Here is a 22,291-nt window from a genome sequence, read left to right as displayed (position 1 = left end):
CCAAGAGCGTTAGGGCAGTGCTGGAAAATAATGGTGGCCACACAAAATATTGACACTTTGGGCCCAATTTGGACATTTTCACTTAGGGGTGTACTCACTTTTGTTGCTAACAGTTTACACGTTAATGGCTGTGTGTTGAGTTATTTTGAGGGGACAGCAAATTTACACTGTTATACAAGCTGTACACTCACTACTTTACATTGTAGCAGAGTGTCATTTCTTCAGTGTTGTCACATGAAAAGATAAAATAAAATATTTACATAAATGGGTACTCACTTTTTTGATATACTGTATATACCATAGATTGCAGACGCTATAACTTTCACACAAACCAATTAATATACACTTATTGTGATTTTTTTTTTTTTTTTATCAAAGACATGTAGCAGAATACATTTTGATCTAAATGTTTGACAAAATTTGACTTTTTGGATACGTTTTTTGACAGAAAGTAGAAAATCCTTTTTTTTTTTCAAAAGTTTTGGTCTTTTTTCATTTATATCACAAAAAAAAATTAAAAACCCAGTGGTGATCAAATACCACCACAAGAAAGCTCTATTTGTGTGAAACAAATGGTAAAAATGTAATTTGCAAACAGCATTACATAACCGTGCAATGGCTAGTTAAAATAGCGCAGTGCTGAATAGCAAAAAATGCCCTGGTCATGAAGGAGGTATATTCTTCTAGAGCTCAAGTGGTTAAAGAAGCAGGCAATAAAATGTAATTTGCTACCAGTTTAAACTGTGTCAATTTTTTTTTTGTACTGTAAGAGCCGGTTCACACTACCGTGACCAGAAAGTCGCCTCATAAGGGGCGACTTGTTAGCACGACTTTCAGCGCGACTTCAGCGTGACTTAGCACGAATTCAGCGTGACTTATATGATAGACGACTTTGTACGACTTTGTATTTGGCCAATCAGAATATGATGTGTTCCTCATTGCCTCATTACCCACCAAAAAAAAGTTCTTAAAAATTGTCGTTTTTGATAGAGAGCATATTATTGAAAAAATTATAAACAAAAAAAAAAAAAAAGAGATTTCTTTGGATTTAGTGTCTGGGGGGGTCTAAAAAGTGTACCTGTGAAGTTTCAGCTCTGTAGCATGTCCAGAACCATAAAAAAAGATAATTTTTCTTAGAAATTTTATTAGCGCAGGGATGGGGTTCCACTCCTGTCACACCTGGGCGTTTTTGTTTCAGGCGTTTATTGGGCATTTTTTGGGCGTCTTTGGAGGCAGGCATGACATCTGAACTTCTGTATAGGGGTATAAATACACACACACACACACACACATATATATATATATACACATACACACATATAGGTGTGAAAGGAGGGTAACAGCATCCCTGCAAATAATTTCAGTAGCGCAGGGATAGGGTTCCGCTCCTTTCACACCTATATGTGTGTATGTGTATGTATACATATATGTGTGTGTGTGTGTGTATAAACCCCTACACAGAAGTTAAGATGTCATGCCTGCCTCCAAAGACGTCCACAGAAAAGCCCAATAAATGCCTGAAACAAAAACGCCCAGGTGTAAAAGGAGCGGAGCCCCATCCCTGCTCTACTAATAATTCTAAGAAAAATGGTCTTTTTCTTATGGCGGTCACCCTGACATGGATGAGTTCTGTCACCCTGGCATAAAAGGAGCGGAGCCCCATCCCTGCTCTACTAATAATTCTAAGAGAAATTATCTTTTCCTTATGGCGGTCATCCTGACATGGATGAGTTCTGTCACCCTGGCATAAAAGGAGCAGAGCCCCATCATTGCTCTACTAATAGTTACATAGTTACATAGTTACATAGTAGGTGAGGTTGAATAAAGACAATAGTCCATCCAGTTCAACCTGTGTAGGTGTGTGTGGCTGTAATCATCTCACATACCCCTGAATGTTCTGATCCTTGAGATGTAAGTCTAAGAGTCTTTTGAAAGCCACCATACTACCCGCAGAAACCACCTCTTGTGGTAGAGAATTCCACAATCTTGTAGTCCTAACAGTAAAGAACCCCCCACGTTGCCTGAGGTTAAAACGCTTCTCCTCTAATCGCATTTTATGCCCTCGAGTCCTCATGCAATCCCTTCGAATGAACAGCTTTTTTTCTAAGCTGGGATCCCCATTAAGATATTTATAAATTGCTATCATGTCCCCCCTCAGACGTCTCTTCTCCAGGGAGAATAAATCGAGCGATTATAGACGCTCTTCATAGTCAAGGTCCTCCAATCCCCTAATTAGTTTAGTTGCCCTTCTCTGGACTCTCTCCAGCTCCAACACATCCCTCCTGAGGACTGGCGACCAGAACTGGACAGAATACTCCAGATGTGGTCGGACCAGAGTTTTATAAAGTGGAAGGATTATAGTCTTATCTCTGGAATACATCCCTTTCTTTATGCATGCCAATATTCTGCTGGCTTTGGCAGCTGCCGCTTGACATTGCATGCTGTTGCCTAATCTATCATCAACCAAGACTCCCAGATCCTTCTCCATTTTTGATTCCCCCAAGGGTTCCCCTCCTAACGTGTATTGTGCTTTTATGTTTTTAGTCCGGAAAATGCAAAACCTTACACTTCTCCACGTTAAACCTCATTTGCCATGTCGTTGCCCACTCTGTAATTTTGTCCAGGTCATTCTGTAGGATATCTGCTTCATGCTGTGCAGTTATTGCTCTGGCCAATTTTGTGTCATCTGCAAAAACTGATATCGAACTACTGATCCCGACCTCAATGTTGTTTATGAATAAATTGAACAAGGTTGGTCCCAGGACTGAGCCCTGGGGCACCCCGCTTACTACCTCAGACCAGTCTGAGTATGCGCTGTTTATTACCACTCTTTGGACACGCCTTTTAAGCCAATTCCGTATCCAAGAGCAAACCCTGCTGTCGATACCTGCAGATCTTATTTTATAAATTAAGCGCTTGTGGGGAACTGTATCAAACGCCTTAGCGAAATCCAAGTACACCACATCCACTGGTCTCCCCCTATCTAGCTCACAGCTCACCTCCTCGTAAAATGTTAATAGATTGGTTTGACAAGAACGCCCATTTGTAAACCCGTGCTGATTACTGCTGATGATGTTGTTGTCTTTAGCAAACTCTACGATATAGTCCCTTATCATCCCCTCCAGAAGTTTACATACTATTGATGTCAAACTGACAGGCCTATAATTTCCCGGGATATGCCTCTGGCCCTTTTTGAATATCGGAATCACGTTAGCTTTCTTCCAATCCCCTGGTACATCTCCTGTCCTAATACTGTCAGCAAAGATCAGGAACAGTGGTCTGGATATAACCTTACTGAGTTCCTTGAGTACTCTCGAATGTACGCCATCCGGGCCTGGTGATTTGTTTGTGTTGAGTTTATCCAGCCTTTCCCTGATTTCACCCTCTGTTAGCCATAGTGGCAAGTCCTGTGTATTACTACTAACCAAACAGTCATGGTCAGTGTACCCCTCCGTTTCCTGTGTAAAGACTGACGAGAAAAAAGCATTCAGCACGGTTGCTTTTTCAGTGTCCTCTGTAACCATCCTCCCATCATTGTTAATTCTAAGAAAAATTATATTTTCCTTATGGCGGTCACCCTGACATGGATGAGTTCTGTCACCCTGGCATAGCAGTCAGAGTCATTTCACCCTAAACTACACTACGGTCACCCTGACACTTAACACTTTCCCTACAGAAACTAGATTATTGAATCTAACTATAGTGGTATATAGTACCCTAACTACACTGGAAATCCCTTTCCTCACACTAAGTGTCCACCAGTGGCACGTATCAGTGCCACGAATCAGTGTCCACCAGTGCCACTGCCCACCAGTGCCACGAATCAGGGTCCACTAGTGCCACGTATCAGTGTCCACCAGTGCCACGTATCATTGCCACGTATCAGTGCAACGAATCAGTGACCACCAGTGCCACGTATCAGTGGCACGTATCAGTGCCAAGAATCAGTGTCCACCAGTGCCGCATATCAGTGCCACGAATCAGTGTCCACCAGTGCCACATATCAGTGCCACGTATAAGTGCCATGAATCAGTGTCCACCAGTGCCACGTATCAGTGCCACGAATCAGTGTCCACCAGTGCCACATTTCAGTGCCACATATCAGTGCCACGAATCAGTGTCCACCAGTGCTATGTATCAGTGCCACGAATCAGTGTCCACCAGTGCCACAAATCAGTGTCCACCAGTGCCACTGCCCACCAGTGCCACTTATCTGTGTCCACCAGTGCCACTCACACAGACCAGGCAGAGATAATGGTATATAGGAACTGTAGGCATGGCTGCAATGTGGGGAATGCCTGGTTAATTTTCCTTCTTCTTCCTGGAAAGTCGGATCACAAGTCGCTTCAAATAGGATAAGGATCCGAATTGGAGGCGACACCCATTGAAGTCTATTGGGACAAGTCGGATACATGTCGCCTCAAAGTAGTAGAGGACCCTTTTCTGAAGTCGGAGCTACTTCAGTAGTGCCAATTAAGACGGCTCTCATTGATTTACATTGAATTTGTTATGTCAAGCGACTTGGGGTGACTTGAGGGCACACAAGTCGCCTGACAAGTCGTGGCAGTGTGAATGGACTCTAAATGTCACTTTTGTTATAGCATACCCTATAGCAAGAATGCAAAAATTTAAAAAAATTAAAAAAATTAAAAAAAGTGCGTACAGTTGCCCCCCCCCCCCCCCAATGCAATTCAGACCCTTTGGCTCTGGTATATAATTTAAGGGGGGGTACCCCACTTTTACTGTCTAGTATGGATTTTAAGGTGAATAACCATGCAAAAAAAGCAAAATGTAAAAAAAAAATCGTGTGAGGTCCTTCTAAAAAGCCTTATCAGACCCTAACCATTAAAAAAAGTCTCATAATGTACATCCACAATGCCCAATACTTGCTGAAAGAAAAAAACCTGACAAAACGATTGCCCAAATTTGGCCATGATTACATAATGATGTAAGCCCCAAATCTCTTTGCTTACGTGGCCAAGGATTCCAGTCAATGTACATAAATGGGTCAGGTGATGTCAGTGGCTGGTAAGGGCACGCTAAATGTTCAGCATTTGGACGAACACTGAGCTAATCCCTACTTGTGTCAAGAACAAGTATATGCTGAGCACCCTGAAAAAAAAGAAGGCCCTAGAAAAAAAAAAGAAAACAAAATTAAAGCTAAATTGATTTAAATATTTTCCCCAAAATAAAATAAACCCTGAAACACAAAGCCCCAATCCATTTCTTCTAACTTAGCAGAAAAAATTGATAAACACAAAAAAACAATAAAACTACAAAAATACTGCAAGAGGGCACAGCAGGTAAACAGCAGCTACAGTTGTTACTCATGAAAAGGTTATTCTAAGTCCTAAACTGTGCACATTGGGGATACATGTGAATATGTAATTTAATGCAATATACCATAGTATAGCAACTTACCCTTCCTACACAGACTGTCAGCTCTCCCTAAATTACTCCAACACACACTGACAAATGGCTGCTGGGATGCCAACTTTTTATAGGGAGAGGGCTGCCACATAACAAATCCCCATTACCGGCCCCTCCAAGCCAGCTGACCTAAGTTCAAAAACCATTCATTATGGTTACAAAAATTTCAGCTTGCTGAAATTCACCATGAATTTCCTGGGACTTCAAACCTCAAACATGCAGGAATTTGTGTTAGGGTGGGGGATTGGGGGAGGGTAATTTGTGCTGGGAGGGGGGATTTGTTTTTGATTGGGGGGGGGGCTGGGAATTGTGCTGGGAGCATGGGTGGAATGAGAGGATTTGAGCTAAGCATTCAGAGTAGCGCCCCCTTTCTTTTTGTTTGGGGGAGGGGTGACTTTTGCTGACACATAATGCTCTTACATCTTGGGGGGGGGGGCAGTGCCAGGACAAGATCATCCAGTGCCCAGGGCAAGGATGCCAAACTTCACCCCCCCTTCTCTTAGGGTTAGGGTCAAGGCGCCCCCCTCCCTGCAATAAACTACTGCGTCCAGGGCAACCGTCCCTCCTGCCCACCCCTTGTCCCAGCCCTGTGGGGGGGGGGGCACAATATTTGTCATGTTCGCCCTGGGCTTTAGATGACCTTGTGTCCGCACTGCATGTATTTTCTGTAACCAAGTTATCTTCTTTGGTTACATCTTAAATTCAAAATGTTAACAAATATAGTAGAAAATATGAATTCATTATAGTAGAAATTATTAATTATTAATAATCAAGAAATTATTATTATTGGTATTATATTTGTTAAGTAAATATAAAATAGGGTAAAATTACATTTTTTTTTGGGGAGGAGGGATTTTTGCTGACACATAATGTTCTTACATCTTGGGGGGGGGGGGGCGCAATTTGGCATGCTCGCCCTGGGCTTTAGATGACCTTGTCCGGTCACTGCATGTATTTTCTGTAACCAAGTTATCTTCTTGATTACATCTTAAATTCAAAATGTTAACAAATATAGTAGGAAATATGAATTCATTATAGTAGAAATTATTAATTATTAATAATCAAGAAATTATTATTATTGGTATTATATTTGGAAAGTAAATGTAAAAGAGGGTAAAAATTTTATTTTTTTTGGGGAGGGGGGATTTTTGCTGACACATAATGCTCTTATATCTTGGGATGCTCGCCATGGGCTTTAGATTACCTTGTCCCAGTACTGCATGTATTTTCTGTAACCAAGTTATCTTCTTTACATCTTAACCACTTGCCGACCGCCGCACGACTATCTACGTCGGCGGTCAGCCCCTCACAGGCAAACTAACGTAGGGCTACGTTGCTTGCTTGTGAGGGTCTAGGGAGCGAGCGCGCGCCCCCGGAGGCGCACTCCCGCTCCCGCGTGGTCACGGACCCCCCCGCGCGTGTGACCAGCGGACCCGATGTCCGCCGGCCACTCGGCGATCGGCGGGGGAGAGGGAGAATGTCAGGCAGCTTGTGTAAACAAACTGCCTGTCATTCTCCTCGCTGCAAAGACACTGATAAAACGGATCTGGTATGTAGATCCGTTGATCTGTGTCCTTACAGCTAGAGCCACAGCCAATCACAGTAGAAACCACGCCCCTAGGGACACACACAGCCCCTCCCTTCCAAATAAAGTTAACCCCTTCACTACCAGTGTATTTTTACAGTAACAGTGCATATGTATAGCACTGATTACTGTAGAAATGTCACTGGTAACCCCAAAAGTGTCAAAAATGTCAGTCAAGGGTCCGATCTGTCCGCCGCAATGTCGCAGTACCGCAAAAAAAATCGCAGATCGCCGCCATTACGCGTTAAAAAAAAAAAACAACAAAAATGACAAAAATCTTTCCCTTTGTTAGTAAACGCGATAACTTTTGCGCAAACCAATCAAAATACGCTTTTTGCGATTTTTTTTACCAAACATAGGTAGCATAAAACAAATTGGCCGAAAATTTTTAAACATTTTGATTTTTGCATTTTTTTGGGGGGGAATTTCATATAAAAAAATGTGAAAAATATTGCTATTTTTTGCAAAATTGACGCTCTTTTTTTGTTTATAGCGCGTGATCAAAAAATCGCACAGGTGATCAAATACCACCAAAAGAAAGCTCTGTTTGTGGGAAAAAAAGGACGTCAAATTCGTTTAGGTACAGCATCGCACGACCGCGCAATTGTGCGTTAAATTCACGCAGTGCCGAATCGCAAAATACCCCCTGGTCGGAATGGGGGTAAAATCTTCCGGGGCTTAAGTGGTTAAATTCAAAATGTTAACAAATATAGTAGAAAATAAAAATTAATTATAGTACACATTATAAATTATTATTAATCAAGAAACTATTATTAATGGTGTTATATTTGGAAAGTAAATGTAATATAGGGTATTATTATAGACAGTTCAGCTAGCAGTATTAATAAAATAATTGTTTTTCATCACAGTTCATCGAAACATTTTATCACTCTGCAGTTCTGCGCTAAAGCAAAGGGGGGCAGTAGGCAACCTAAAGAAAAGTTCCTTCCAGCTTGAAGGAATAAGACCTTGACAGCTTAAAGAGAAATGACAGGAAGCTTTTCTGGAGAAAGTGCTTCCACTATTGTTCTCTTTGACTGAACTGGATGCTCCATTCATGTCAAAGGCAGTTGCCTAATGATCTCTGTACAATACACATTATTTAATGAATAGCAATCTTTTTTTTTTTTAAATACGTTTACATGGAAGCCTATAAGAGACTATGAAATGGCTCTGATTTTAATGAAGCCCATATATTCAAAACAATTTGTGAAATTTTTAACAGGAAAGCTTTTAATGATTTCCCTGCATGCCTTGATGCCATATTTTTTGAATCACTCCAGATCAGCATTTGTTCTGATTCATATGTAGGGATTAGAAAGGCACAGAGTAAATGATACAAGACATTGGAAGTTCTAATTTCCTCTGTACAAACAACACTGGGAGGAGTCGAGCAAAGTATGCCTTGTGTATGCTCTGATGAGATACGTCAAATTCTTCCTCCCTCCTCTTGATTTATGTCACCTGTGTAATGAGGAGTGCTAAATGAGAAAAGAATTGCTTGTCTATGTAAACCAGCTGAGGACAGGAAATTAAAGATGAATATTTTAAATTAATTCTCACAGACACTGACAGGAGTGACAGAAAACATCAAGACTTGTAATTTGTGAGCTATAGATCATGATTGTAAAATACCTATTTCCAGTCTATGTGTTTGTAAAATATGTAACACTGATTCATTAAATAATCAAAATTTAAATTTATAGGACATTTATACTAGCCAATCCAGACCTTTAGAATTATAAATAATTATAATTATAAGATCAAACTGTTCTTTATGTTATTATTATTTTTTTTTATTTTTTTTTAGCATCAGTATACATACAGTTATATATGTGTATGTATTTATACATTTTCAGTGGTTTGATCACATATTTTTAAGATAACATCCTCCTTATCCTGGTGAAAGCTTCTGTCATGTTAACCACTTAAGCCCCGGAAGATTTTACCCTCTTCCTGACCAGGGGGTATTTTGCGATTCGGCACTGCGTGATTTTAACGGACAATTGCGCGGTCGTGCGATGCTGTACCCAAACAAATTTGACGTCCTTTTTTTTCCCACAAACAGAGCTTTCTTTTGGTGGTATTTGATCACCTGTGCCATTTATTGATCATGCGCTATAAACAAAAAAAGAGCGACAATTTTGCAAAAATAACAATATTTTTCACATTTTTTTATATGAAATTCCCCCCCAAAAAAATGTAAAAATCAAAATTTTTTTAATTTTTGGCCAATTTGTTTTCTGCTACCTATGTTTGGTAAAAAAAAAAAATCACAATAAGCGTATTTTGATTGGTTTGCGCAAAAGTTATTGCGTTTACTAACTAAGGGAAAGATTTCTGTTGTTTTTTTTTAACGCGTAATGGCGGCGATCTGCGATTTTTTTTGCGGTACTGCGACATTGCGGCGGACAGATCGGAGCCTTGACTGACATTTTTGACACTTTTGGGGGTACCAGTGACATTACTACAGTAATCAGTGCTATACAAATGCACTGTTACTGTAAAAATGACACTGGGAGGGAAGCGGCTAACTTTATTGGAGAGGGAGGGGTTAAGTGTGTCCCTAGGGGCGTGTTTCTTACTGTCATTGGATGTGGCTAGTGGTGTAATAGCACAGATCAACAGTCCTACATAGCAGGACCGAGTGATCAGTGCTTTTACACAGGGGAGAATGACAGGCGGCTTTGTTTACACTAGCCGCCTGCCTTTCTCCCTCTCTGCCTCTCTGACATCGGGTCCACCGGTCACACGCGCCGGCTTCGTCGGGTACGAGCGGGGGCGCACCTCCGGCGGCGCGCGCTCGCCCGCTATTCGCTCCCAGGCTAGTGACGTACCGGTACGTCACTTTGCCTGGGAGGGGCTGACCGCTGCCGTATATAGTCGGGCAGCGGTCGGCAAGTGGTTAACAATCATGAGAAGCACTGCAAATGTTACTAATAATATTAGAGAGCTTAAAGCTTGTATTGCAAGTTAACAATAGACATGCAACTATGCCAATATAATTTTTTGTCATGCATATCAATGAAACAATTTGCACCAAAAAAGGTCAACAGTAAGGAAATGCACAGTCAGCAGAAAATGAGATCTAGGATCCAAAGAAATATTTAAACAATGACCATATAAATTTGTATTGTAACTTTCAGGTAATCATTATTTATGAAAGAATGTCCCTAAGCAGTATTAGTACTTTATTCAAATAGATTCAAGTAATAGCCAGGTTATTAAATAAAAATAAACACATTTATTTATGCAATATTAAAAAAAAACATTAAAAAGCATCCTCTGCTACAAAATGTCATGATAATTTTTCTTTAGTTTCTCATATAATAACTAAACTCCAGTTCTCAAGGCTTATAGCACAGTTTATTAAATACCAAAAATTGACACCTTGCATTTGCAGACGTGTTTAATATTTCCTTCTGATCAGATAAGCTGGTTTGCAAACACCTCCACAGTAAACCTGTACTTCAAGCAAAGTTTTGTAGTCTCATGGCTCTCACCTGATCCCTGTAGGAGACCATATGTACCAGAAACATAGTTTACCTTTCCGGTTGGCAAAGTCTGCTCTGGAGCTGAGCCTGTTCATCAGGTGTGTCACTTCTCCATAAGTGCTCTGCTGGGTATAGTGGTTTCACAGAAAGAGTTCTATTTACACTCGAGCTGGTAATCTGTTGACAGATGAATGGCTGAACAGAGAAAGCGTTCAATGGTGCAGGACTGCAATATGCAGGTATCACCAAGGGGTTCACATCAACAGCATGTCAGTCCCCCCCCCCCCCCCCCCAGGTTTTGCAGGCAGATCGGTCTTGTTCCGAGGATTAAAGTGACACTTAACTGATACCCTTTTAAAAAGTAAAATAAAACTAGTATGTTTAGACATAAGTAGAATTTACCTTCTATCTCTCTCCTCCTGTATTTCATTTTTCAATTTGAAGTCTTTTTTCTGCTATTCTAGGATTTCCTGTTAGAGGGTGGCCACCCTTTCTTGCTCACCCCTTAATATGGACTACACATCTACCTGCAGACACGTTCAGTTCTATAGGTACTGTAGTAAGCATAGAGTGGAGCATGTGACACAGTGGTGTAGTGGTTAGCACTTAACCTAGCAGCAAGAGGGTCGCTGGTTCGAATCCCAACCACGACACTACCTGCCTGGAGTTTGCATGTTCTCCCTGTGCCCGCGTGGGTTTCCTCCCACACTCCAAAGACATGCTGGTAGGTTAATTGGATACTGTATAAAAAAAGTTGGCCCTACTGTGTATGTATGTGAGTTAGGGACCTTAGATTGTAAGCTCCTTGAGGGCAGGGACTGATGTGAATGTACAATGTATATTTACAGCGCTATATAAGTACCTGAAATAAATAAATAATAAAATAAATGTGACCAAAAATAACGGCACTGCTCATTCTACACTTGAAAAAATGAGGTGCCTCAGTGGAGGATCGGGAACGTGCACATGACTTTACCTCCACCATTACATACAAGCACCTACCAATCATGTTTTGCAGTCAACATAAACTCAATTCAAGCATCTAGCCTAAAATTATTATTTAGAATCCTAAGTGGTATGGAAAATAAAGGAGTCTCATATGGGACAAGCTATTGATGAATTTTTCCAAATGGTAAGGAAGCATTTGAAAGTATAACTGATATTCACAGAAGACAGTTGTTAATGGTTGATGAACCACAAATCCTCACTTTTTATGCACTCCCCAAACTATACAAGGATGTGGATAATCTTCCTCGGCACTCAATTTTTTAAGCTTGGGAAGGCTGATGGAAAGGACAAGTTGGTATTTAGATACCCATTTAAAGTCTTTTGTAACCACTCTTCCCAGCTCTATAAAAGAAACAAGAGATTTGATAAATAAGATAGGTGACATTTGGCTTCAAGAGGGATGTCTTTAATGGGGTTTGATATAGAAGCCCTTTGGAAACATATTTGCACAAATGGAGACTGATAGAAAGAGCTTACAACTTTTTACTAAATTTAATAACAATTACACTTACTCATAACAATTATGTTTGGAGAGACCCACCACTCCCAGGTGTGTGTGATGATGGGTACAAAATGTATGCCATTTTACATAACCCTGTACCTGGGGTTGGGGAAAAGTTGAAAATGTTCAAACAATACATTTAAGAAACATATGGATTTTGTAGCAACATGGCACTGGTTCATTGACGATGTCATATTTATTTGGACACATGGGAAATCACTATTACAAGCTTTCAAAGGAGGATTAAATGAAATTTACATAAATTTGGTGATAACATTCAAAACTGAAAGCATCATCTTTTAAAGGAGAAAGACCCTTAATAACATATAGAGAAAAATCCGTAAAATACATTGGTGAGGAATCATTTTAAGAAGGGTAAGGATCCAAGCACTAGGAGAGGCTTGTATAAATATGATACACGTAAATAATGTAGATGTATAAAAAAAGGAGAAAGACTTGAGAGTCTCAATAGAAAAAAAATGATTGTTTATGCCATGAATTTGATTGTTCATCAGATTCTGTTAGTTATCATTTGGGATGGTAACACATACTGCATAATATTGGGAAGCTGATATATCCTCTCAGAAAAAACATTAACATCAATATGACATTTTGACACACAGTATGTGTTCTGTAATTGCTCACCATTTTAATCTAAATTATAATGGTAAATCAGATGACTTTTTTTTATACAGGTAATTGACCATTTTCATATAAAACATGGGCAGGGGGGGGGGAGGCTGATCAAAAGCCATTATTGCTTTACCATTATTGGCTTTGCCATTATTGCTTTACACTGCTCCAATAGGGAGGCATTTTGGACAGTGGGAGGAAACCTGACAAGTGAGGGCACAGGCATTGTTACCGCTCTGGTGATTGGCAGAGGAAAGTTCCTCTGTGCATGCTGGGTTACTTTATAAATGTGCTTGTTGTCTTTGGCTGTAGAGCGGGACTCCGGAGGGAGGGGGTGGCTGCCCCTCCTTTGTAGAAGCTGCCATATGGCCTTGGGTAGTCGACCTGAGAGCCTGAATGTCAGAGAGGAGCTGAACCCAGAGGTCGTGCAGAGCTGACTGGAAGGGAGACACTGGAAAGGATCTGATTCTGCCTACAGTGAATACAGATCTGTATCATGGGGCCTGTCATGTGAGGGCCATCCCTTCAGTGGAAGAGTCAGCGGAATGGTGTCAGTCAAGGGGATGCTAGAGAGTGTCCTGAAGATAAAGTAGTTTGCATCAAGTCTGCTGTTAGAGAGAGAAAAAGGACTTCAATTCTTCCATACAAGTGGCAGTATGGTTAAAGTAGTGTGTCTGCTTCCACAAGTAATCCGGTGAGGCCAAGTGAGAGTTGTCCTTATCTGCTGTGAATAGTTCAGCTGGAGTATCCCACTATTCCCTTCTCCCATCTAAGTTCCACAATAAATATAAAACTAAATACCCTGGACTGTTAAATTTAGTAATGAGCAAACAGGAGAAGGATGGATGTGTGAAAATTCCCCTAGTGACTGTCTGCAGGTAATCAGACGGAGACCCAAGCAGACAACAAACAGCAAGCCCTACGGGAACAGTGCTACATTTTGGGGCGTCATCCGGGATTTTCCTCTGAGTTACAGCAGTGGTTGTTATCGGCAACGACCGGATAAGGACCCAAGAAATGCCATGTCTTCTAGTGTAAAGTGCTGGAGTGTCAGTGAAGAAAGGATGTGCTTTACAGTTATCAGTGCAAGTGTGCTTTCAAGTTATAATCAAGAAAGCAGTGACCTGGGACACGGCAATTGGCGCATCAGGAGTTGTGTCAGTACATGTGCTGTAGAAGAAAATGTATGCCATGCAGTCAGTAACAGCAGGACAGTTTGCAGCAGCAGTGGGGGAGTTGGGTTGGCATGTGAATGAAAAAGTGTAACCTGAGCTCAAGTAAAGACAGAAGAGGCAGATGTATGTGTGTCTGTGGCAGGGAACACAATTTGCATTGCAGTACCATTCGTGCCGGCTGAGCAATGGTCTGGCAGCAGCCAAGGGGCTACTGCAAAGCGTGCGAGAGAGCGCGCTAAAGAGATCTGCCTAGCAGGAGGAGCAACCGCTGGAGAGTCAGCTAGTCTGGGGACGTGGGTGGAGTCGCTGTCCGTGGGCCACTAATCTGGGTGTAGCTGAGGAGAAAACACGTGTGTGAAGGAGCAAGATGGCAAATGCCAGAATGAGCCGGAGCGTAGGGGCTATCCCGCTTGTTTGAGGAGAGCCTGGAGAGTGGACTGAATCGCAGAATCCGACCCTGTTGTATACAGGGATTGGTGCCCAAGAGAAGTCTGGCATTGTGCAGCGGAGGGGACATGGAGCATCTTGGACTAGTATGTGGCAGATGCCTGAATGTGTCCGTTCGACTGCGAGAGTGGGGCCAGTGTCGGCACTGCCGTGACATGTTGCTGAAGTTGGAGCAGAGTAATTGCCAGCCCAGAAGACTTTATGTGAACTGGGAGGTAGGAACCACCTCTGAACTGTTAACAACAGTAGTGGCTATTCCCTTTGCGAGAGAATGTGGAGTGCTGAGAACACCGCTGGAGCCGGGACCAGTGGTGCAGACCTGCACAACCATCTGCCAAATCAGGGAAACCCATATCTCAGAGGTGCAATGCACACAAGTCGTGAGGGCTGAGCAGTGACCACAGGGTGCATTGGTTGCGATTGCAGCAACAAAAAGTCCATCTCTTAAAGAGGCAGAGGGGCATCAATTGATTCAGAAGTTGAAGTCATCCAGTACGTCCAGTGAAGGGGAGGTAGGAATCATTGATGTGGGATCACCCATCTTTGAGTATCAATACGGATCCCTGGAAGAGGGAATCGATGAATGGGGATCAAATGTGGAGACTGAGTGGCATTGGGGAACTGAAGGAAGAAGAAGTCTAGTTTCAGTTCACTTAGTGAAGAAACCGAAGCAGCGGCCATTCGTACGAGGTGTACAAGGAATCTTGGGTTCTGTGAGGCCTATGCTATAAGGGTCCCAGACCTATCTCCACCTAGCACCTATGCTCCAGCCCGAGCACAGAACAATGCTTACTCTAAGCTGACCTCAAAAGCAGAGACCCCGTATGCCCCACCTGAGAGAGGGGATAGGCAGAAACTTGCAAGGTTCTCTCATTTCCAACAACTCATCCAGAGGAAGGTGGCCATGGAATACAGATATGATTATCTATATGGTCCATGGAAGGTAATAGAGAAAATCAAAATCAAGAGGAAGGCTTGGTGTGAAGAAGCTGTCTAGGACTCTATATGTCCCCAAGCTGCATCGGAGCCCATCCAGGCCTCAGCTGTGAGAAACCTTCCTGTCCAACAAGGAGAATTGGAATCTGAGGCGGTCGATATACATTCATCGGGTGGAAGTAAACTGTCCAGATAAGACAGAACAAGCTTGGGCCATCAGCATCCTGAGTCCTGAAGGCAAGATTGCTTGTATACCTCATCCTGACCACTACTACTGAGGTATGCCAAGTTCTAGTTTCAATTAACCACTTGCCGACCACCAGCAGTACATATACCGCGGCAGGTCGGCCCTGTCACCCGAAACTACGTAACTGTACATTGCTTCACGGGACCGCGAGTGGGGGGTGCACACCCGTTCATCGCAGGGGAAGCTGATCCGCGGGGCCAGCAGACACTTACAGACACTCACAAGTAGGAAAGCTATTGCTAAGGCTCCAGGATTGTCAGCATGCCGCCAGGAGAAGATGTATTGCCTCGGTGTTGCAGAAAGAAGGACACTGTGAGCACCAGTCAGATGGACTCTGCACTTCTTCATCCTAACTTGTGGGTCTGACTAGGATAGGAAAGAGTCAGTACCCTGGTAATTGGGAGGGACTTTGCCTATTGCTAGTCTTATGGTTCCTGAAGGTAACAAGTACAGAATATGCTTAGCCAGTTAGATTGGCAGGTTGTTCTATTTGTCTATTACAGGAACACAACAGAACGACGAGTCTAGAGTTGCCCTTAGAGGGCTGGAAGCATCAATGTGAATGCTAGTGTTAGAGATTTGTCAGGTGAGAAGGTCGCCTTTGCGGACAGGACAGTCTCACTGTGAGTACATAGGATGTAAATTTGTTACATGCTCACATTTTCTTTGCAGGTTTGCAAGTGGTCTCCATGCCTCTTGAGACATTGTTTATTGACCATTTCCATGTACATGTGTAAAAATCTTATTTGTAGTATAGTCAGGATGCTTAAACATTTCCTGTCAAGCAGTTTTTGTTTGGGGGTGGGGGGCTGTGCATTGATATAATGCACTTGGTGGACACTTCCATATAAATTTGTAAATTCTTGTACAGCAGATGTCTATATTCTTCCATGTAACCTATTGTGCTTACTGACCACATATCGGGTATGCCCCATGGCCCTGTACATATGTTATTTCCCTTTTCCCCCTTTTCCAAGTTTGTGGGATACATCTTGTTTATTTTTGTAAAGGTATTTTTGTAGGGGTGGATGCCCAGAGCCAATGAGGACATGGCTCAGTTTGGTGTGAGGGGGGGGGGGGGTGTATATAGCACCCTCCTAGGTAGGTGCTAGAAGAGAGAGTATAGTTTTTGGGTCTTTCTGCTTAGCAGAGATTGCCAGACAGGTAAATTTATTTTGCTCTCTGTCTAACAGAGAGGAGAATTTATTGGTAAGGTCTGCTCATGGTGCTCAGGTGCAACATTTCAAGGGGTGTGAATATTTTTTTCAAGGCACTGTAGGGTTATGATTTACATTAAGAAGTCAGACGATGACCTAGTCCACCAAGCTCGATTTATAAATAAAATATTGACCCTTTCAACATTTATTGAAAGTTAATATGGCATTCCCTGAGATCTCTATTTTAAAAGCTATGGGGAAAAGTCCAGACACAGATTTAAGTAGAGGAGTGGTTTATATTTTAACAGATGAATTGCATCATAAACAAATGTATACACCCTAACAGTGCACGCAAAATATAACTTGTTTGGTTAGTTATATTTGCATATATTATAAAGAGAAGACAGTGTACCAGGGTACTGTATTACAGAAGAGAGAATAGATACTTTCTGTGTGCTTCTAATTCATATGGGATGGGCCATTGAGCCCTGACTCAAATAATAATGCTCTGGGGGGGCGTGTCCGGACGCTGGCCGAGATGGCCGCATGAAGAGGGAGCTCCGTTCCAGCCACGGACTAATCCGCTGCCATCCACTCACCTGGCCTCCGGATCGGCGCACGGACTTCTACTCCCGGAGCTGACAGGGTCTAGGGAGCCGGCCATCCTCCTATTTTGCCCATCCTGACGGAGATCACGCCGGACCGGCGCCTGCGGCCTACCCGCGCCATCGCGGCCTCCCACGCCACCGCGGCCTACCCGCGCCATCGCGGCCTACCCACGCCACCGCGGCCTACCCGCGGCATCGCGGCCTAGCTGGATCCGGGGACGGTAAGAGACATCCGAGGCAGTCTTCCCCCGATGGCCCTCTATTAGCCGCCAGGCCGGCTGTGCAGCTGGGGGCCCCGCTCTCCGCGGTAGGACGCTCCAGGCCGCCGCTGTCCGCCATCTTGCCACCCACCCTACACCCACCTTCTGCACTGAGGAGTCCTAGAAGACCCACCTAGCCACAAAGAGATCACTGGGGGTCCCATCCTCTCCCCCCCCTACTGTGTTGCTGCTGATCTGAGACACGCTCTGCTTCTCTGGATTCCCACTGCTGAGGGAGGCTGTGGCCTGGACAAGGTTTCTTTGCTGCTGTTGCCCTGCAGAATATTGCTCGCAGCCCCTGCAGAATATTGCTCACAGCCCCTGCAGAATATTGCTCACAGCCCCTGCAGAATATTGCTCACAATCCCTGCAGAGTATTGCTCACGGCCCCTGCAGAATATTGCTCACAGCCCCTGCAGAGTATTGCTCACAGCCCCTGCAGAGTATTGCTCACAGCCCCTGCAGAGTATTGCTCACAGTCTCTGCAGAATATTGCTCACAGTCCCTGCAGAGTATTGCTCACAGTCCCTGCAGAGTATTGCTCACAGTCCCTGCAGAGTATTGCTCACAGTCCCTGCAGAGTATTGGTCACAGCCCCTGCAGAGTACTGCTCACAGCCCCTGCAGAGTATTGCTCACAGTCCCTGCTGAGTTCCCCTCAGCCTGACAAGGACCTATCTGCTGCTTCTGAGGCTCCTCAGCTACATCCTCATAGCTCTGCAGAGTATTGCACCAGGCCTCCACTCCTTGCCTCACGAATACCTGCACCGGATCATCTGTCTCTCTGCTCCTCTTTTGCTGTGGATTGCTAAGCTCAAACTTATCCTACATTGACAGACTTGCACTACCTGCCCGTGTCTTCACTCCCGTGTGGATTTCATTGCAACTGATTTGAAGACACTGGTCATGCGGTGCTGAGCCACGAGATCATCCGGCTCCAGCAGTTACGTGTTAGTCTAGCTACACCTACCATATACATGTCGGCGGGCAATTCCCACCCCGCCGACCCTTCAGACCTTCAACAGAGCTCTATGCAACGTTACCTACTGCGCACTGCGCCAACGGAACCCCGCTCCCCTAGACCTGACAAGATGGCGACCGGTCGCGCGGTGGGTAAAACTAAACCCCCCCCTCCACCGTCTCAGCCGGCTTCCCTTAGTGTGGATGCGGGTTGTGCGGATCGACCTCCTTCTCCAGCAACGTCCTCTTCCTCATCTCTCCTGCCCAGCTCTTCTGCACTAAATGGGGGTCCAGACGCCCCGGATTGTGGAGGAACCCTCCGGTCGGAGGCAGCTTCCCTTCTCTCGGCCTTCAGGTCGGACTTCGACTCCTGGGCCTCTAAAATGGAACTCTCCCTGCATGCTGAATTAAATGCGATCCGTCAGCAGATTTCCACTACTGACTCCACTGTTGCCTCCGTCACCGCTACTCAAGCAGCCCACGAGTCCCGCATTTCCGCACTGGAGGCTGCTTCCCGTGACCACCTCCGCCGCCTGCGTCAGCAACAACTTCGCGTTGACGACGGCGAAAACAGGAGTCGCAGGAACAACATTAGGATTCAGGGTCTCCCTGAGGCCACCTCTGGTACGGACCTTAAACCCACTGTGACTGCCATTCTCAATCAGGTTCTCGGTAGAGCTCCTACCACAACCATCGAACTAGACAGGGTGCACAGAGTGGGGGGCCCAGGAGGTAGGGGTGATGATCGTCCCCGTGATGTGTTATGTAGGGTTCACTACTATACCCTGAAGGAAGAAATAATGAGGAAGGCTTGGCAACAGGGTCCTCTGGACTTTGATGGCTCCTCCATCCACCTATACCCCGACCTATCCCGCAACACCCTACACATGCGGAGAGTGGTCCGTCCCTTACTGGACTTGCTACGCCAAATTGGGGCCACCTATACATGGGGGCACCCCTTCAGCATTAAAGTTACTTTCAACTCCAGGAAGTTTGTGCTGGCGGATCCTGATCAACTGACTGACTTCTTCTCCTTCCTGGGACACACTCCAGTGGACATTCCGAACTGGCTGGATCCTCCTGCTGAATGGGTGCGACCACAGACATCTGGCCCTCTTCCTCAGAGAAGAAGGCGCTCCCGCTCACGCTCTGCCATACCCAGGAGTGGGGCCCGCCGCCCTCAGTCCCCGGAAGCTTGATTACCGCATATACCGCACTCTACACTGACTATCCTGATGTGACCGGACCCTATCTGTTGACCCTCTGTTTTCCCTCTCCCGCTCTACCATGCTTCTCTCCACAGCTACCAGCCTTAACCGTCGGAGACTGACCTTACTTCTGCCCTTTGCTATTGCTATATCTGGCTGGGGTTTGAGGGGGTTCCGGAGAGACCGTTACCGCTGGGGATTTCTGGTCCACCAGTCCTTAGTTATTTTTATGTTCCATGTTATTGGTATTACTTGATATACAATGATGATGCTTCCTGTTGGTGACAATTTGTGTATGTATTTTTTCTCCGTATTTACTGCTCATCGCCCCATGGCTTCCTGCACTTACTGTTTTAACCTGCCCTTACCCCTGCCCTTTGCTGTTATCCTGACCAGCTGGGGTTTGGGGGGGGGACACCTGACGCCGCATGATTCCGTTGGATCTGGTCTTATCAGATAGTATTTCAATTGCTATTTCGTTGTTGATCTCCCATATGTCACGAGGTTGTAACTTTCACCCCCAAAAGCCGCAATTCTACGTCTTTCCCATTCTCCCTGTATTGAGCTCTGATATTGTCAATTTTTTTTTTTTTTTTTTTTTTTGGTGTATTCCTAACTGATTCTTTTAGGTCTGCTGTGTTGCCGGACCCACTTATGTGCTTCTAACTCCCTCTTCACATTTCCACCCCCCCATAGGTTGAGCACGGTTCTGTGCCCATATCGTATGTAACGTACGGTGTCCTGTACTCAGGCACCATAGTTTCCTTGGCTCCTTTCCTGGAGTCCCCCTTGTCTACTCCTCAGTGTACCACTTAGTTTTCCCCTCCTTTTCTTCTCTATTTTTCTTTTTCTTTTCTTTTCCTATTTTCCAGGTTTACCTACTACCCTCTACCTGCCCGCTCGCGTCCCACTATGGCCCACACGGTAAGTGCTCGCCCCCGACTTACCCTAGGCTCCTATAATGTACAGGGCCTCAATATAGCTTCTAAGCGGGGGCAAGTTCTATATCATATGCATAAGCACCATGTCAATATCTTGCTACTCCAAGAGACTCATTTTTGCTCCGACTCTGTCCCTGCTTGCTCCAACAGGTACTACAACCGATGGATTCACAGTTCTAATCCGCTTCAGAAGTCCAAAGGGGTGTCTGTGGCTTTTCACAAATCCCTGCCAGTCAGTGTGGTTGACCAGGTTACGGACCCACAGGGGAGGTACGTGCTAGTTAAGTTTGCACTCTGGGGGACGACGTACACGGTCGCCAACTTCTACTTGCCTAATACTAATCAGGTCGCCTCGGCCTTGCGATACCTTGAACTGCTTGCGAGGTTCGCGGAGGGGAGGGTCATCCTGGGTGGCGACTTCAATCTTCCTTTGGACCCGCTGCTGGATACCTCCTCCTCTCGCTCATCCCTCTCCTATACGAAGTTACGCGCCCTGAAGCGTGCCCTTCACAGCATGCGCCTTGTTGATGTAGGGAGGATCCTCCACCCGACCTCTCGGACCTACACTCACTTTTCGTCGGCCCATCAATCATATAGCAGGATAGACTATTTTTTCGTGGATCATGCTTGCCTTGATTGGTCCCCCGAGGATAGCGTTGGGACATTGGTCTGGTCCGACCATTCCCCGATCTTTCTCACACTATCCCCCCCGGATACTCCGCTGAGAGAGTGGACCTGGAGGCTTAATGACTCTATACTGGCGACCCCGGGCTGTGTGGACACGATCTCCACTGTCGTTAACCATTTCTTTTCGGACCACGCTGACGACCCTACGCCCCTTCCTTGTCAGTGGGAGGCGCTCAAAGCAGTGCTACGGGGTACCTTTATTCAGATGGGTACCCAGCTTAAAAAAGAAAGATCAGCCTCCATTGCAGCTGCGACTCTAAAGCTCCGCGAACTAGAAACGAAGCACAGCCAGACCCCTTCCGATGCCATTCTAGCAGACCTCTCTATGGCCCGCTCCCAACTTAGAGACCTATATGTGGCCTCTGCCCACACGTTTGACCAGAAACTGGCCCTGCACAGATACAAGTCCCAGGATAAATGTGGACGCCCTTTGGCTGGCGCTCTCCACCCACGCACTGCCTCTACGTTTATCACCCAGATTCGTGACCCTACAGGGTCCCTGGCGACGACCCCAACACAAATTGGTCAATCCTTTGCAACCTACTACCAGTCGCTTTACAATATTTCTGCGTCCCTACCCCAGGGTGCCCCAAGGGCCTCCCTCGACGACAAGGCCGCGTATGTGTCGACGACCGCCCTCCCATCCTTGCCTGATGAGGCCGTATCAGACCTAGAAGTGCCGATCTCAGCTGACGAGGTTATGGCGGCGATTGCATCCTCCCCTACTGGTAAAAGTCCTGGCCCCGATGGCTTTACTGCTAAGTTTTATAAGGTGTTTGGCTCCCTTCTGGCCCCTTTTTTAGCCCGGGTATTTAACTCGATTCCGGACGGCTCTGCATTTCCACCTCAGACGTTGGAGGCCCACATATCTCTAATTCCAAAACCGGGGAAAGACCCCGCCTCGTGCGCCAATTACAGGCCTATCTCTTTGATTGGAATTGACCTTAAACTCTATGCTAAGATCCTAGCGACCCGACTGAAGCCTTTATTGCCAGACCTTATCCATAAGGACCA

The sequence above is a fragment of the Pelophylax lessonae genome (genome assembly GCF_965119305.1).
Source record: "Pelophylax lessonae genome assembly, chromosome: 5".
NCBI classification, from domain to species: domain Eukaryota; kingdom Metazoa; phylum Chordata; class Amphibia; order Anura; family Ranidae; genus Pelophylax; species Pelophylax lessonae.
Note: the sequence above shows the minus strand (reverse complement) of the source record.